The sequence below is a fragment of the Calonectris borealis genome, chromosome 6, assembly GCF_964195595.1.
Source record: "Calonectris borealis chromosome 6, bCalBor7.hap1.2, whole genome shotgun sequence".
Taxonomy (NCBI): Eukaryota; Metazoa; Chordata; class Aves; order Procellariiformes; family Procellariidae; genus Calonectris; species Calonectris borealis.
This window is the reverse complement of record NC_134317.1, coordinates 782650-799530: the sequence shown is the minus strand read 5'-3', so window position 1 is coordinate 799530 and position 16881 is coordinate 782650.

Sequence of the window (16881 nt, the reverse complement as noted above, 5' to 3'; positions counted from 1 at the left end):
GACGACTTTTGCACCTTCACAAAGTATTGCTACACGTGCCTTGGACACCCAGCTGCCAGCGAGAAGTCTGGCAGAGGTGCAGGCAGCACCGGGCACAGGCGCGCAGGCGGGGGGCAGCCAGCAGGGCAGGGCGCAGCACCTCGCCGTGGGGTGAGGGCTGTTCGGTTTTGTCTCTAACCTTGCGGGCGCTCAGTGCAGCCTGGTGTGTGCTGTCACAGAGTTTAACCAGAGCTGATCCGCCTTTTATAATGGCTCTGCCGCTATAAATGGTGGTGGAGGCGGCGCAGGGATGGGTCTCCGGCTGTGGCCGAGAGCACCCACCCCCAGAAAACGTAACAGCTTTTACGTGAGGGATTGCAAAAGAAGCAGAATGAGTTTTTTAAACTAGTATCATTTAAAAAAAGAAACCTGTGTCTCCTCTTACGCTGGAAACAAGCCCGGTTTTGGACTGCAGAGCACTATAGATCACATCACAATCTCAGCAGAAATTCAGGGTAAGTAAAACTGAGCATGGTGGGACGGGCCATTCAACTAAAAGGTAAGTGAAATTTAACTCCTAGCACAGGGTTTTCTTCTGTTTGCTTTTTTTGCATGGCTGATTTTAATCATGTTTCTGACACAGTTTATTTCCCTCCTCCTACTTGCCCAGCCCCTCTCCGCACCAACTCACCGGGCAGGAGCTGCCTGCCCTCTCGCTCCCTGCACTGCCAGCCAGCACGAGTCCGGTGACGGCACCGGCACAGGAGACCCACCGGCTGCTCCTCCCGCAGCGCCAGGAGCCACGTCCGTCCGTCCGTCCATCCCCCGTCCTTCCAGGTGCTCTGCCATGCCCCAAAGGACAACTGGCAGAACACGTTTTCACACATATTTCAACGTACCTGGACTGGTTGTTTTGTAAAGATATCACTCACATTTTATAATCTTGTGATGCCTTGTCTTGCCATCAAGCAAAATTACCAATAATTTTAGGAGCAAAGTGAAATATTCCATAAGAACGATAGCAAAGAGGATACTATGTGCTACTGAAAAATACCATATCCCTTCAGAAACAGTGGGTGCTGGAGAGGAAATCTGAAATGACTTGGAGAAGGCGCAGAGTCGCCCACATTTGCATGCCCCAGCAGAGATGCCTCATCTGGCCGCTGGCTGGAGTACTCCACCTTCCTTCACCAGTCCGCCCTGGCCGCTGGCTGGAGTACTCCACCTTCCTTCACCAGTCCGCCCTGGCCGCTGGCTGCAGTACTGCACCTTCCTTCACCAGTCCGCCCTGGCCGCTGGCTGCAGTACTGCCTTCACCCTCACCAGTCCGCCCTGGCAGGGCTTGCAAGTCCTGGGGGTTAGAAAACGTAGCGTGACCCCTCCCTGCGCCGGGCAGGGGCGAAGGGTCTCACAGGCAGGCCGAGATCTGAGCCGAAACCCGCCCCTCGAGAGCATCCCACCGCCGTGCCCAGCACGGAGCCACCTCATGGCGCGCGGCCGGGCTCTTCCCTGTGCAGGGGACGGTGCCCACCCGGACTGGGGCTTCCGACAGCGCCCGGGGTGCGCCCGGCCGCCCGCAGGGCTGGGAGCGCTGCTGGAGCCAGGGCAGCCGGCTCCTCGCCGGCGGCGACCAGGCAGGGCAGGCTGTCCAGCGGGGGGAGGCGAAAGGGAGGGAAAAGCAAGAGCCAGACTGGAAACAAGATGGGAACAATCAAGCCTGGAAAATGCCTTCCCTTGCAAAGCAGGCAGATAGTTATGCCCTGTGCAGGATGATTTTCCATCCGATGAGAATTAAAGAATTTTTCCACGCTGTTGTCATCTCACAAACAATTTTCAAAAAAAAAAGTAAATCACAAATTTTCACCAAAAATGAATTTTCACAGAATTGGGCTGGCAGCAATCGCCACTGGCACGCTGTCGGGGACCCCGCCTGGGTGCAGTTTCACCACTGCCGGGGAGACTGCCCACTCGCCGTCCAAAGCAGCCAAAGTACGGACCCAGAGGCTCCTGCAGCCTGACAGACCTGCAGCTGCATGAAGCACTGCATGAAAAAAATACTTAATTCAGATTTTTGGCACATGAGGAGGTTTCTAGCAGAGTCTCAGTCAAGCCATCCTAGTCCTAAGCCGTAACACAATGTGTGATTATAAAACCCCAAAACAATGACCCCGTGTGGTATAAGCAGAAACAGGAACCACCTCAGTGCCTGTACAGATCACAGTCCATTCTACCTCACTCATGACTTCAGCAAAGCTCATTGTAAGTAATATTTAAGTAGTGTTAGTTTATTTCAGATCTGCAAACTCTGCTGGTAGGCGGCATTCACCAGTCAGCCCGACCTGCAGCATGAAGCCTCTCCCCTCTGTGCTCAGATGACACGAAAAGAGGCAAGCGGGGTGCCAGCGTGTGCTGGCCCCGGAGCTGCGGCCGCCGGCCCCGGCCCAGCCCTCGCCTTCCCGGTCGCCTGCGTGGCTTCTGCAGCTGCATGGGCGCACGTCTCCTGGCTTTAGAAGTGGGGGTTTGTGTCGGCCCGGGAAGAGGCGGGGGCTGGCGCACCCACACTTCTGCTCCCTGACGCCAGCGTCTGCTCTGACAAATGCCAGAGAAATCCCAGGCTTTGCAGGAGATACCGGTGATACAGCAGGCAGGAAAACGGTGTTTTCCACTTTTGAAGAAGTACTGGCAATGCTTTGGGATATAACAGTGGAAGGGGTTTTGGTTTTATTCTTACTTCATAGCAGTCCCGATGCCTTGCCATGAACGGCCGTAACTCTGCCAGGGCGTGAGCCTTCAGACCTTGTGGAGTCTTTGAAGGACGCTGCCTGCCGGGGATGTTGGGGAACATCGTTTCTTTCTTCAGCCAAAGGCTGGGTTAGCATTGGCATATATTATTTAGTATAACCAATTTAAAATATGGCCACTGGAACATTTTTATATTTGGCAGATATGTGCAATGAAAAAAAAAATATATACCCTGGCCCAAGCTCATACTTATAGAATCATAGAATCATAGAATCATAGAATCATACAGGTTGGAAAAGACCTCTAAGATCATCGTGTCCAACCGTCAACCCAACACCACCATGCCCACTACACCATGTCCCTAAGGGCCTCATCTACACGTCTTTTAAATACCTCCAGGGATGGTGACTCCACCACTTCCCTGGGCAGCCTGTTCCAAGGCCTGACCACTCTTTCAGTAAAGAAATTTTTCCTAATGTTCAATCTAAACCTCCCTTGGCACAACTTGAGGCCATTTCCTCTTGTCCTATCGCTTGTTACTTGGGAGAAGAGACCAACACCCACCTCGCTACACCCTCCTTTCAGGTAGTTGTAGAGTGCGATGAGGTCTCCCCTCAGCCTCCTCTTCTCCAGGCTGAACAACCCCAGTTCCCTCAGCCGCTCCTCATAAGACTTGTGCTCCAGGCCCTTCACCAGCTTCGTTGCCCTCCTCTGGACGCGCTCCAGCACCTCCATGTCCTTCTTGTAGTGAGGGGCCCAAAACTGAACACAGGATTCGAGGTGCGGCCTCACCAGTGCCGAGTACAGGGGCACGATCACCTCCCTGCTCCTGCTGGCCACACCAGTTCTGAAACAGGCCAGGATGCCGTTGGCCTTCTTGGCCACCTGAGCACACTGCCGGCTCGTGTTCAGCCGGCTGTCAACCAGTACCCCCAGGTCCTTTTCCTCCGGGCAGCTTTCCAGCCACTCTTCCCCAAGCCTGTAGCGTTGCCTGGGGTTGTTGTGGCCGAAGTGCAGGACCCGGCACTTGGCTTTGTTGAATCTCATACAGTTGGCCTCGGCCCATCGATCCAGCCTGTCCAGGTCCCTCTGCAGAGCCTTCCTACCCTCCAGCAGATCAACACTCCCGCCCAACTTGGTGTCGTCTGCAAACTGACTGAGGGAGCACTCGATCCCCTCGTCCAGATCATTGATGAAGATATTGAACAGGACCGGCCCCAAAACTGAGCCCTGGGGAACACCGCTTGTGACCGGCCCCCAACTGGATTTAACTCCGTTCACCACAACTCTCTGGGCCCGGCCGTCCAGCCAGTTTTTTACCCAGCGAAGAGTGAACCTGTCTGAGCTGTGAGCCACCAGCTTCTCTAGGAGAATGCTGTGGGAGACAGTGTCAAAGGCTTCACTGAAGTCCAGGTAGACCACATCCACTGCCTTTCCCTCATCCACTAGGCGGGTCACCTGGTCATAGAAGGATACTTGAGCATATTTGAGTCTGTAAGTGCCACAGAAGTTCACGTTTCCAGTTAATATTCCCTCTTTACACTAAATTGCTGTTACTGTTACACCACACGCGAGCTGCCCCATGCTCTGCCCTCCTGGCCGGCTCGGCAAGGCGTTTGCCGGGGCGAAGGAGCTCCCGATGCCAGGAAAAGGGCAGCATGGGGCTCCCCCACTCCAGGGGATCCGCTCGTTCCCCTGGATTGCTGAAGTGTTGGTACATTCCCATCTTCAATGTTCATCCCTCAAGAAACCGGCATCTTGCAACAGAGAAACGCTCTGTCAGAAAACGTCTGGTCCACACACCTGGAGGAAGGTTCGTGGCTGACGTGTGGCAGGGCCCTCAGTCCCCGCGCCTCTCCGGGCAGACAGACGGGGACAGATACGTGTTGCATGTCACGGCAGCACGACGGGGATGATTTTAGATGTCCATCCTTTGCCTTTGAGAAGGGGACTGATCCAGGGGGAACCCCTCTGGGTTCAGGGGCAGCACTGACCCTGCTCACGGTTTATGTCTCTCTCACCTCCTCCGTGGTGCTCGTTCAGAAAAAAAAGGCTTAAAAAGTGATGTACGGCAGGGGAAAGCTCTCACCTTTTTCCCGAGAAAAGTAAGCTGTATCTCAGGGATCCATCTGCTTACTTGCTAAAGCACGCTGAGTAATGCGGGGACCGCGGTGACTCAAAGCCTCTTCCCCTTTTCCTGCTCACGATCACCCTGCTAAGTGCCTTTGAAAACAAAGTGCATTTCAGTTCCTCAGGCAACCCTCTTTTACGTTTCTGAAACCCAGTGACTCATCTCCAAACAAGCCGAGAAGAGAAACAAATAAAATCTCCCATCAGAACAAACAGCGGGACTTTGGTCCCAGCTGCCCAGCAGCCCCGTGCCACCCTCCGCACCGGCACCACGGGCCAGGCGCTGCCCCGGCCCCTGGGCGATGCCATGCGCCCTGCGCCCCCCCCAGCCGTGCGCCCCTCGCGTGCGCCCCGTCCATCGCAGACCGACTGCTGTCTTGCTGGCCAGACCCAAATCCGCACGAAGCCCAGCCGAAGGCAGAAGAGGAGCCTGAGTCAGACCCTGCTGCCCACGGCGGCCGCTCAGGCGTGTCTGGGGAGATCACAAAGGACGCTCGCTCCAGCCTCCTCCCCGGCTTGGCGCTGGCTCTGCCATCGGGGCCAGAGTGATGGGAACCTCCTGTCCTCTCCGGGAGCAGGCGGGAGTCCCGGGACGGTGCGGTGGAGAAGTTGTTCGCCACCCCTGGGAGCGGCAGAGCAGGAGCGTGCATCAGCACTGCTCTTAGGGCTGCCCACCACCCACGCAGAGCCTCTGCGGCTCTCCAGCCGAGTCCAGCTCAGCGCTAAACTCCCAAGCAAAGGACACGCAGCGACATACAGGTGCCAAGCAGCACTGGCAGATAATGTTTATCTTGCACTTTAAACCTCTCCAGCACACTTTACTGTTGGAGGACTAGCGATATGGCACTATGAACACACTGTCCTTTCATCCCTCCGGTCCTCTCCAACGTGTCCACAGTGCTGACGCATTCTGGGCAGACACCTGCCGCTGGTTCCTCCACGCTGATGGCTGCTGGCCCAGGGAGCACTGACGGGAAAGGGAAGAGCCGAGGAAACGCACTGACAGGGCCCTCCTTTTCTCCTACCAGTTTCTGTGGAGGGAAAGCAGAAAATCCTCGTCTTCCATCCTCAGACCCCAGAGAGCTGCTCCTTTGCTCCTCCATGGGGATCTAGCCCTTGGTCAATCCCCATCTCTTTACGGGCACCCCAGTCCCAAAAGTATCTCCAGCGCTGGTGTCCGCAGAGGGACTCCCTGCCACACATCAGAGCGGGTCCCGGCCTCTCCGGCACTTCCCAGGAGCAGCGCTGGTCCGAAACGGAGCTCGGGCACTGCTGGCTCTGCTCGTCCCCACCACCCTGCAACAGCTCCGACTCGTGCCCTCGGCCCTGCATTCAGGGCACAGCACCATCCTGAAGGACCACACCACTGAGACCTGGGACACCTTTGGGACAGCTTCATGATGAGCAGCTGCTGCTTGACTGCCACGTTATCTTGCTGCTTTCTTGGTGTCGTTGCCTCCACAGGTTGGGCGTGACCTTCCCATGCACATTCAGGCTCCGCTCTAACCATTTCTCCATTCTTTACACAGCTGCTTCGAACCACACATTTCTAGCTGTTTTGAAAGGAAACCAAAACTGTTGTGACATTAAGGGACTGGTTTTGCATTAAAATAATCGGATGGACAATCACAGACTTAGGAAGGATTTGTACGCATTTAATAGAAAGAGAACTGGGTTCTTAGGTGATCTGGCTGAGAAGGCAACATGAGGATGTTCCCGTGAGTTGGTCTAACCTGAATAACTTCGTATGTTGTGATACAGTCTCGTTTTATGAGAGTGCTCAAACCCTCCTCGAGGCTGTAATGAAATCTGCGTGATTTCAAACAAACAGTCTCTCTCCGTATTTTTCAAATAAGGTTTTGTATTGTCACACTTCAACATGTAGACAAACCACAGGAGCTATTTTAAGTAGCTAGTCCTTTGCGCTACCAACTGTTCCATTTGACAAGTAGCTGGTAAGCCATGCAATGACTCAGAATAACGGTTTGAGTACCCAAATGAGTAGCTGCGGATTTATCCCCTGTGCTCTTCTCTACTTTCCTAATCAAAACATAAATTTTTCAGAATACCAAGATATGAAGCATAGGGCTGATTTTGAAGAAGTCTTGAACAACAAGCCTCTTGCCGAGGGTTGGAATTGTACTGGAAGTTTAGATTCCTAACTTCTACATAACCTTAGTTTCTGTGATTTTATATGAGATTTTCAAACACTTGCAGAAGTGTGAGATAATGATCCCGAGCAATAATCTTGGTGACTCTTTTATAGCCAGTAAATTTGCAGCACGACTCATTTAACACCAATGAAAACAGAAAGGTGTTTTACAATGAATCAGACATGGGCAGCAATCCAGAAATACGCCAAGTATCTGTACAGTTTGTTTTTAAACTAATACATACCAAGGACTCAGTAGTACATTTAAGGAAAACAAATGTTGGAGGGGAAAAAAAAATCCGACAAATCCCTCAATTTTATCAATGCAGTATAGAGATGTGCATGTTTCCGTAGAATATAGCTGAACAGGTGTGTATGTGTATAAACACTTCTGGGGAGATTTATATACATAAAAGAATCATAGAATCATTAAGGTTGGAAAAGACCTCTAAGATCGAGTCCAACCGTCAGCCCAACCCCCCCATGCCCACTACACCATGTCCCTAAGGGCCTCATCTACACGTCTTTTAAATACCTCCAGGGACGGTGACTCCACCACTTCCCTGGGCAGCCTGTTCCAAGGCCTGACCACTCTTTCAGTAAAGAAATTTCTCCTCATGTCCAATCTAAACCTCCCCTGGCCCAACTTGAGGCCATTTCCTCTCGTCCTATCGCTGTCACTTGGGAGAAGAGACCAACCCCCACCTCGCTACAACCTCCTTTCAGGCAGTTGTAGAGCGCGATGAGGTCTCCCCTCAGCCTCCTCTTCTCCAGGCTGAACACCCCCGGTTCCCTCAGCCGCCCCTCCCAAGACCTGTGCTCCAGACCCCCCACCAAGAAGACACAAAGATAAGGGGTTTGCGTGCAGTTTCACACGGAGCTCGGTGTCCTCCCGGCGCGGGCAGAAGCGCTATGCCGATCGTGGGAGGGAGGGACGCTGACAGACACGCGGCCGACTGCTGGCGCGGCGGGGTGTGCGCCGGGGTGGTGGTGACCCTCCGCCACGCCAGCGTTTCACCACAGCCGAGTCCTGTGCCCCGCTGGGGCCGGTGCTTCAGAAAGAACCCCCGGGTTGTGATAGCGGGGACAAAACGTAGGCCGATACGTTTCACAGCAGAACGGTCACGTTAAAGGGGATTTCTGCTACCTGTTGCTGGAGTGGGTCTGGGGCGCACAGCTCGGCAGCTCTACCCCTCTCGGGAGCAGGCAGAGGGCAGTCCGCTGCAGGTACACACAGCAAATAACTGCTGAAGATCCTCGGACAACTGCAATACCGCCGTGTTGTAGCATCCCATTTATGTTGCTGTCTCATTAAAAGAGAATTTTCATCCGTGTCCACCTTATTTGTTCTTCATAATAATCTCAAAAGGTTTAAAAGAAAGTAGATTTTAGTATTACATTCCCCCCCTGAAAACTCAGCTGAGTATCAATTTCGTATTAAACTTTGCCATAATTTTGCCAGTGCTGAGCGAATCCCTCCAGCAGCACAGTTCTGTAAGTTATGGCTTCTCAGCTATCGCAGTCCACCCAGAGGAGAACCAGACAAATCACGGAGATCTCGCCGAACCCGAAGCCTGTTGCTGGTCTGTGCCCTCCCCACCACAAACCAGCACCGAGCGGCTTTACGGGGCCGTTTCCCCGCGCTCTGCTCCCACTGCAGTGGTCCCTTCATCCACGAGAGGGCCTGAAATGTCAGCACACCGACTTTCACCCCACTCCGGTTCGTTCCCCGTTTCACTGGAAATAAACTTCCAACAGCAAAGGCAGGTGCCACCGTTAGGGCAGCGCCGGGAAACAAGAGTGCTTCCCAGGAGGGGACTCCCCGGCTCCTGGAGGCATCTGGAGTTCTAGCAAACATCCCCAGCAGTGAGCAAGTTGAAGCAAATCTTTCAGCGAACCGATAACCATCACCTTTGGAGCGCAGAAAGCGCTCCTCCCTTCCCCTCAGATGCTTTTGAAAGGCTTAGCGTGAAATAGGAGAATAATGCATTTGTAGGACATATACAGGAACATGGGCTTATTAAAGTATTATAAACATGCTTAAACACAAATTCCATTGCCATGCCTTGGAAAGTCATTCGCAAAGAAAAAACTTTATAAAGATATTGCAAGGAAAAAAACTTTATAAAGATATTGCAAGGAAAAAAACTTTATAAAGATATTGCAAGGAACATATAGCCCAGGAACATGGGCTTATTGAAGTATTATAAACATACTTAAACACAAAGTCCATTGCAATGCTTTGGAAAGCCATTTGCAAAGAAAAAGCTTTATAAAGATATTGCAAGGAAAAATCCCAGCTTCTTTCGGTTTCCTTTAATTTACTTTGAGCCCAGACTCTAGTCTTGTGGCAGATCCTATGCTCATGCTGGTATTACGGAGAGCAATATCTAAAGTAAATTCTTTAATATTAAAGTGACAGAACCTTAAAATATAGTCCCTTGCTTCCAGCCTCCAAAGAAAGGCCAGTCCTCAAACTGTCAGGAACTGAACTACGAATTCAGCTCACAGCATGACAGAGACAGGAAACACCAGCTACAGAGCTCGGAGAGAGTCGCGTTCTTACGAATAAAAGCGCAGCGGTTCGTGTCCCAGCAAGGCTTTACACTTGAGTTCGCTGCTAACCATCTCTAAAATGCACAGAAAATGGTGGGAAGCTTTCCTAGGAGCAGAGCTCACGCAAAGCTGCCCGCTTCCGAAGCATCCGTCCTTCTAAGGCTGAGATGCCTGCAGGGTTTCTGCCCACGCTCACGTTACCTGGGCAGAAGGAATGAGCGAGGAGCCGCCCTCTGCGGGACACGAACCTTCAGGGACGCGTCAGCTGGCCCTTCTCCTTTGCTACCAGGTTTGTACCGGTGACTCCTGCGGACTCCTGTGGAGTTGCTCTACCTAGTAACAAGAAAATGAAGAATTAGCCCTTTCTCTTTTACACCCAAACCCTCCCCTGAGCAGTTTCTCATGAACACCTCTCCCCACGTGAAAGCCCTTGGCACTGTGCTGGTGTGCCAAGCGCCAAGCCTGCCGCCGAGCCGGGACGCAGCGGACAGGGCCAGCGCCCACGCAGGAAAGCGCCCACCTGGCTCACAGGGGCGAGCTGCTCCTCCTTCCACGCGTGCTGGAAACGGGGATCTCCGCGGAGGCAGGAATTTTGCTCTCCCAGGCGATGGACACCCGCCCGGCGCGGCGCCGGCCAGGGGATGGCAGCCGATGCTCGCGGACGAGCCACAGGCTGCTGCTGTTCGACTGGGGGCCCGCTCCAGAGCCACCGCTTGCCTTACAGCGGCCAGAACCTGCACTTCATAGCCAGCACCAGACCTGGCAATTAAAACTTTCTTGAAATGTCCAGTTAGCAAAAAGTGAGAGCGCACTTATGATCCCACTGTCTGTTGCAGAAGGACCAAACTTACACGTAATTGCCTGTAATACAGTGGTCATTTTAAGAAAAAAACAAAAGCCCACAGTATCCTTGAAAAGCCATGGAAGTCCCGATACTGTTGGGTGGATTTCATTCTGAAATGCCTTAAATTTGAATAAAGCCTGACTTAAATCCCTAGGTTCTGGTTATGTTAGGGGGATTTCCAAGCAAGCAAAGTCCTATATGTGAGCGGGTCTCACTTAGATTTACACCGCTGGAAACCTAAATAGCTGGAAGAGTGGGGACTTTTATGAAAGGGAGCTCAGCCAGAGCTCACATCAGCACGGGTGCAAGAACAACGTGCTAAGGCTGAGAGCAGGCTCTCCTCCCTACAGGCACGAGACGTCAACCCCTTATCTCAGGAAGGTTGCGCTCCAGCGTGGGAGAGAAGCTGCCGCTTCCCAGACAGGGAGGCACAAGGGTACAAGGAATGCTCCGGTTCTGGTGCTTGCTAGCTGTTTGTCTCTACCAGAATACGGGTTCGACATAGCTATAAGCAGAAGCTGGGTGTTTCATGCATCACCGTGTCCGCTATACACCAGGAAGAGCGCATGCAAGGAGGATCGGCGAGGCAGAGCCCGTGCGCCATGGCTGCAGGCCCCTCCAGACATGACTCACTCCCACTTGGCAGCACATCGGCCCGGAGCAGCAATGGGAAGCTGAGGAAGCGGTGGCCGGCAGGAGCTTGTCCTTAGCCCCGAGCTGAGCGGCGGCATCTCCTGCAGCACGCCGGCAGCCACAGCCGGGCCAGGGGCTGGGCGGCAGGCGCTGGCGGAAGAGCTTTGGTTCACGCTTGAAACCTCCAGTGCCTACAAGTTACCTGAAACAGCCCTTGACCCTTTTCCCCTCACAAAATGAATATTAAGAAAAATAGTTTTACACTTCACAGGAACACAATGGCAGTGTGTGCTTAATTTATTAAAATCGCCACGTCCTTCCGAAAGTATACCGGTATGTAAAATATGCATACAAAATACAACATTTAAACAAATTATTTACATCCAGGGCAGCTGCAATATCAAGCAATAACTTTAGCAATAGTTTTAAAAATAACTTGCTGCAGTGTACACTAGATTAGGTATTTCACAATATGAAGGTTGAATTTTAGCATTGTACTGCTATACTAAGTTCTAAAATATTACAGTACTTCCAGATAAAATATTAATGCTTCTTTAAAAAACAGACAACTCAGAAACTGGTTTGTAGATTGACAAAACACTACACATTTCTCTTTGGGGACTGAAAACCACAGCAGATTTAGACACAAATGTAATAGCTACATTCAAAATACATTCAGTCTATTTATGCCAAAAATACATTCAGAGCCTTTGGTTACAACTTATTGCACATTTCTTACATTCTGCAGAAATATATTGTACCTCTTAATGCTTATTTCCCGTGCATTCATAAATTGTGCTGCCTGTTAAAACAGCACACGGATGTCTTTCCCTCAGAGCTTCACATGGATTGGGGTACCACAGCACGGGGATGGTGCCTGCCACACCGCTCCGAACCACGGACACGCAGCTTGCCCAGCGGTCCGACTGACAGGAGGAGACCAACTCCCCTGCTGCTGCTGCAGCACCCACGCGCGGTGGCACGGGGCTCTGCACGGCGCCAAGGACAGCTTTACAAAACCGGTACTAAACCACAGCAGGAATTTTTGAGCCATAACCTTTATCAAGACGCAGCACTACGCAGAAATGCGCGCGTGCATCTGTATCTGCAGACCACAGGCAGCGCGACAGACGCTTCCCACCCGCCCTCACAATGAAACCTACCCCTCGGGTGGGAGCCCGGCAGAAGCACGACTGCCACAGACAGGAGCCCCGGTGCTAAACGTGCCCGTGCAGCGGTGAGGCAGCTCCTAAGATGCCGTTCTCAACAGCAACGAGGAACACAAAAACTTCCTCCCCATCAGCAAGGATGCGCTGGGGACATCCTTGAGCCCGTCAACGGCCACGGGAGATGCAGGCAGATAGCGACCGCGAGAAGATCTCGCTCTGTTCAATGTTAAGAGCTGTTGTAGGGACTAGACATGTTTCTAATCAAATTTATTTATAATTCCTGAATGTATTCCCGAAAAACCAGTGACATAACAATGACTAAAATATTATAGGATTCATTACAGGATTACTTGAGGGAATGATCGTGGTTAAGTGCAAATTACTATAAAAACAGCAAAGTGCAAAAGAGATTACAGTTTGAATTTCTCATGGGGTATTTGGGGGGAGCAGTTCAGGAAACAAAAAAAAATTAGGTGCTAGAGAAAATGTTAATTAACTTTCCCTTTCAGGTTGTTATTAGAAGTAAATTAAAAAAATTAGTAACCCCGCCTAAACTAGAAGCATCAATCAGGAGAGGTGACTGGTCTTGAGCATCCTTGAGCCTGAAAATTCCTATGAGCTTCAGAACTTGTGCTTTAAGTGAAGATTAGCAGGAATATTAGTAACCTCTCAAGAAACTTAAGCCTCCCTAAAACCGCAAAGAAGTGCCTCAGTATAACCTCTGTTCTTAAATTTGAACAGGACAAATCTGCATTGAGGGAAAAGGTCACTAAAACAAGGCAGTTTTTGGTTTGGGGGGGTTTTGTTTGTTTGTTTGTTGTTTTTTGTTGTGTTTTTTTTTTTTTAAAGCAGCGTACAGTTTACAAATATCTTAAAGCCCAACAACATCAGCCCCTCGGCTCAGCTATGTTTAACTCTAGTTTGCTAAAACATACATTTACCTCTCAACAACAAAAGAAAGAAGAAAACCAGTGCAAAAATATTGAACTAAGTGAAAAGCTAGGGCAAACAGACCATAACGTCTCATGCCATGAGACATGCACAGGAAAAGATTTAAAGTATTCCCGGGGCTGGAGCTGTGACCCCAGAGGTGCAGCCGAGTCAGCGCAGCGCCCGGCTGCGAGAGCACCCTCCCCTCGCACACCCCCAGCCGGGCGCCAGAAGGGTCTTTTTCAAATGCCAGGGATGTTCAACGATTTTCAGAGACTCCAGGAGGGAAACTGAAAAAACACAGCCTGAAAATCCACCACCACCACCACCGACCAAACGATAGGAAAAAGCAAGTGGCATTTACAACTAAGAAGTTACCGATGGTGGTTACACTGGCGTCCGCGGCAAGATTAAACCAAAAAGAGCAAGGGGAGCAGGCTGTACCCCAGGGCAGACCGCGGAGGAACGCAGGCTTGTGCCGGTGAGCTCGCCCTGCGCATCCTGCCCAATTCCTTACACCACGGTGTAAATAAAAACCGGGCGTGCCGGCATAAGGCCACTGTAACAGCCGCACCAGCCTCGCGAAGGCAGGGACCACATCTATTCCGGCGGACACAGCACACACGGACCGCAGCTCGGTCCCCGGAGCAGGGGAGGGCTTCAAGAAACAGGCGAGCAGCCGGCAGCAGCGCAGCGGCAGCAGTGCTGGATCCGCAGCCAGGAGCAGGCGGCACCGTCCCTGACGGCCGGTGCACTCCCTGTAACCCAGCCAACCCTCCTCTCAACGTCTCCCAGCTCTGCTCCGAGAGCGCGTCACCAACGTGCCTTACGCCAAAAAGCACATTTTTTTAATTTCACAGCGCGACGTTAGCCTGGCACGGTTCCTGACCCAGAGGAGCTTCTGCACAGACACCAAATTCCTCCACCAGGCAATCCAGTCACAGGGAAAGAATCCCCAGGAACACTTATCAGATAGACTTCAAGGGCATAGATACTTTCAAAGGACAATACAGATTAAAAGTGCACAGGAGTGAATTTAAAACAGAAGAAAAATCCCTAGAGACCATCCTGATCACTCTCCCCGTGAAGTTCAAAGAATGCCTCCATTTTAGGCAAAAAAATTAACATGTTTTAAAAGTAGTATAAGAGAAACTAATGGTGTCCTTTGGTCATCTTGCATTTTGTACGGCAACCGATCAAGTCTTCATTAATGAGTCTTAATGCATCAAGACTGCTGCAAACATCACACGCTGTTATCGAGATGGGTTCTTTGCACCGCTCAGCAAACACCGCTCTTGCCTCTGCTCCCCTCTGAACAACAGGGACCTGCTCAACCACGAACCGTCCTGCTAACAACAGAGACCGAACCTGCTGTCAGCGTAGGGGCCGGCGTGCTTGGGATGAAATGCATTCCGTTGCATTCTCCTTTCGAAACTACAGTAATTTTTGTTTTAAAATTATTTCCTTCAGTTATTTCAGTGTTATTTTAAACAACTATTTGTGTTCCGTGATTTACGACGCCAGCACGGGTAAGCAGTGCCGTGATTGTGCAACGGCATCACGCTGCGAGGAGCAGACGTTCAGAAATATGCTGAGCCATCTTCGGCGCTCCTCAGGCCAGTTGTTCACGGGTGCCCCGTACCAGCAGGTCCCCCTGTAAGACGGCTCTGTCACTTCAGTAGACTTCGCCCTTTCATACGTTCTCCTTGTCGTTAATTGTTCTGAAGCACGGGTTTAATGCATATTTTGACACACTACTCTGGTTGTTCACAAACATTTGATTCTTTTTTCTCGGAACAAGAGCTAACTGGGTCTGCAAGCGCCAGGAGCTCTGGGAAGACAGACCGTTTCCCTTTGGGCACCTTCCCCAGTGCTAAAGCAATTCTGAAAAGCTCATCTCACCTGCACAGTTTAAATACTTTTGAAGAAACAGGCCTAAAACAGCATACTATTTAAAATCACTTTTACTCCACTCCCACTGATTTCAGACACCTTATTCTGCAAATTCAGTAAGAGTTGATTTCAATGGATAAAACATTTCCTTTTCCCACTTGAAAAAAAAAAATCCTTCATTGCTCCTTTTTAACATAAGGATTTTTTTCAAGTTACGTTCTACACGGACAAATGCTGGATCTTCTGTTTGCAAATCTTTTGATACTCAAGACAGCATCACGCTTTGGATCATACAGTTGCAACAATTGCCCCTCAAACAGCTTAGAAAATACACACCTGCTGAGCTCCCTGGTGCAGTTCATGCAGCTGAAGCACACAAGAATTAAATCTATAAGACGACTTTGATTATACCTCAGAAACATACTGGGAAAAAACCTCCTAGCAATCTAGTAGAAATATTCTCCACCACTCAGCTACCAGACCATAAAATGAGGCAAAGACTTGCATTATTTAACACAAGCAGGAATGACTAAAAGTTATGCAAACAGGTAAACTGCATCAGAGCCTATTTATGGGGCAATTAACATCCATAAAGAGTCCATAATGTCCTTGACTGTGTGTGGCAGGATGAAACAGGGAGTACTGATACTACTGACTGTCCCACTCAGTAAAAGTTTAACCCATTCTTCCACGTAAGAGCCCCAATTCAAGAGGTTTCATCTGCAAGACGGATCTTAAATACCATAGTTAGCTAACAGTTTACTTGCACAGAGCTGCGTGTGCTACACTGCATTTTTGCAAAGCTTTGCTATTCTGGAAACATCTATGGGCTTAATTTCCATGGACCACCTGGATTTAGAAACATTTAAAGAACCATATTATTATGGTTTTGGCTATTAAAAATGTTAGAATACTATATTCAAGTATGTGGACCACAGAGTGGGGCAGAATTCACAAAACGTCAGAACATCAGTGAATTTTGAAAGAACACCCTGCTTTTTATAGCTTGCAGTATGATGGAAGTATGGTTAGAAATGTTAATACTTTTCACCAACCTGGTGCTATTACAGAAATCCACATGAAACCTCTGAACAGGCTGTATTGGCTTCGTGCAAGGACATCAGCGCTTTAAATTTACATTTTAGCAGTTCCCTAGTCCGTGACAGACAACAGCAAACAGCGATCCAGTCCAGAGTGCAGGTACATTTGAGACATTAATTTTAAGTGCCAAAACCTAGGGTGGTAGAAAGCACATTAATCTCCCGAAGCCACGGGCACTGCTCCGGCATACAGCCTGGAGCAGGAGCCCTGCCATTCCTGAACGCCACAGCGGCGTTCCCGGTCACGCGGGCGTCCCCAAATCCTCCGACACAGCGAGGTGGGCTGCGCGGTACGTCACTGCAACGAGAAACGAACCTTTCTGCCAGGTTTCAACTGTTTCCCAAGAATTAATTTTGTTAAAGCTTCCCCCTAAAACATCAAAAGGCACTAAAAAAATGTTACCAGAGACAGATTGGCAAGATGATGTTTAAAAATAAATAAATCTCAGTTTAGGTAGAATTTCTCCCATTCCACCCCTATGTATTTATCGGAAAAGGACTGCCTCTATTATTTTTCCTACTAACTTTTAAAAAGAAGAATTGTCCCTTGATCAATATGTTCAATGAACAAATGAATAGAGTAAAATAACTCCAAATCCTAACTATAATATTGTATAGGAAATCAAGACAATAAAAATAAAAGTTAATAAAAAACTAACTAGATGCTTTTGTTCACAATATACATGCTTAGTGGAATTTTCATCTTTTTTATTTGCTTAGGTAATGATAAATATAATATTTAAAAATGCATTT